The sequence below is a fragment of the Pelobates fuscus genome, chromosome 3, assembly GCF_036172605.1.
Source record: "Pelobates fuscus isolate aPelFus1 chromosome 3, aPelFus1.pri, whole genome shotgun sequence".
NCBI classification, from domain to species: domain Eukaryota; kingdom Metazoa; phylum Chordata; class Amphibia; order Anura; family Pelobatidae; genus Pelobates; species Pelobates fuscus.
In genome coordinates, this window is record NC_086319.1 from 393492500 (window position 1) to 393494586 (window position 2087).

The following is a 2087-nucleotide window of genomic DNA, read 5'->3' on the forward strand; positions in this document are numbered from 1 at the left end:
CAGTGGTAAAAGGCTGAGATTGCTGGGATTTGCTGTCCAAGTGTACAGATAAAGGAATGACAGACATGCTCCATCCATTTTATAATTTGTATCCACCCTTTAATCACTCCCCCCTGCCTCCTCCCGCCTCATTTTCATTGTGTGGGAGACTGACTGGGTGACATCTTGTGTTACAGACACATCTCACAGGGAGTGTGAGTGAGGCTGAGAATGGGAGGATGAGTTCAACAAGAAGGGGGGAGGGATTTCTGCAGAGAAATGACAGAGCTCATCTGGCGAAAGCACAGCCATGGGTCATATTGGGGAGTGTCAGACATGCGAAGGCTCTGTGGCGCAATGGATAGCGCATTGGACTTCTAGCTGGTGAAGCAATTCAAAGGTTGTGGGTTCGAGTCCCACCAGAGTCGATTTTTATTTTTCGGTCTCTGAAACTATGTAGTATAATCGCTACTTAGATTCCATATAACACGTAAGTTTCTTAATACATATTTTTTATATATTTAAAAAATCAAAATCTAAAAATATATATATCACTTGTCTTTTGTTTGTTTGTTTTTTGCTTGTAATAAATTAAGATAATAACGTAATTTTAGTATGAACATAAAACAAATATATATATATATATCTTTTTTTAACCTCTTTAATACCTATGTCTAAAGATAATTGTTTACCCACAATTTTAACTATTACAAGTATACCCCCCCCCCCCTAACCTCAAACATAAACAAGCCAGGATCCCCCACCCCTCCATCCCACTTTGTTTGCTAACCTTACACAGAACCCCCAAAACAGACACCTCACAAAACCCAGTCTATCTTTGAATCCACTGTGTACTCCAGAGCAGCTTGTCAACCCCACATTATCAGGGTTATCCAGCAAACTCCAATTTATAGCAAATTAAATTATGAATGGCAAGACATAGGCTGAACTGGCAAAGCAATGGCTATAGCCTGGTTGAATAACTTTTTTATTTTATTTTTGTCATTTAGACAATTCAGAATTATAGGATCGCTCCAAGCACCAGTATTACTTCAGTGGTTTGAGTGGTCATGGTGTCTGGAGTCTGGCTGCACGTACAGAGTTTAAACCCTTAAGGACACATGACGTGTGTGACATGTCATGATTCCCTTTTATTCCAGAAGTTTGGTCCTTAAGGGGTTAAACTCTCTGCTGTCGGAGGTTTAATTGTGTTTCTGGCCGCGTTATTGGGGCGTCTTTGGCAAACCTGGAATAAAAGCTTTGGTTGCCCCATGGGAACTTCGCATATTAGACGACATATTGTGTGACATCGAGGGAACTCAGCAAATGAAATGGCGGCGCTTTTAGGGGTGGCTATAGAGCCGCTCACACAGCGATTCAGACTCAAACAAGAGGTTGACGCCCCAGACAAATGCCTTATTCGTCTTACGGTAGCACCAGTCCTGCATCCATTGCTTTCCAGAGCTGAGCTTGGCCTCGGCACTGGTTAGTTCGCTATTGTCCCGAACCTGCACTATGCAAAAATGCTGCCTGGAATGGTAGTACACCCATGTCCAGAGCGTTTCAGAACCATTCTGCCCTGATAGCATGGGCGTAGGAACCGGGGGGGATGGGGGGGACGCATCCCCCCCAGCAAATCATGCGGGGGGGACAGGTAATGGGGAAATCCCCCCCAGCTCCGCCGGCCCCCCTTTTGCTGCAGCCGCCCGAGCGCTCTGCAGAGAGCCTCAGGCGGCTGCAGCTCTGCCCGGGCGCAGCCAGAGGAGAGGGGCTGACAGGAGGGAAGCGCTCAGCGCTCCCTCCTGTCACTCCCTCAATGTAGCGTGGCCGAGCCCTGCATAGTCCGCCGGTACAGGGAGCATCTGTCTCCTGTACCCGGCCGGACTAAAAGGAAGTGAACACTGAGTGAGCACTTCCTGTTAGTCCGCCGGATACAGGAAACAAAAGCTCCCTGTACCCGCGGACAGTACACAGCTCGGCCACGCTACAACACAGGTAGGGGAGGGGGGAAGAAAGAAACAGGGAGGGAGGGGGGATAAAGAAACAGGGAGGGAGGGGGGATAAAGAAACAGGGAGGGAGGGGGGATAAAGAAACAGGGAGGGAGGGG

General features: G+C 47.6%; 1 non-coding gene across 1 annotated transcript; it reads left to right on the forward strand.

Moving 5' to 3' along the window:
• Nucleotides 1-322: 322 nt before the first annotated feature.
• On the forward strand, nucleotides 323-407 carry TRNAR-UCU (transfer RNA arginine (anticodon UCU)). The gene is given in 2 exon segments: nucleotides 323-359; nucleotides 372-407. It is a non-coding gene; the product is annotated as a tRNA-Arg (tRNA).
• The last annotated feature ends 1680 nt before the right edge of the window (nucleotides 408-2087 follow it).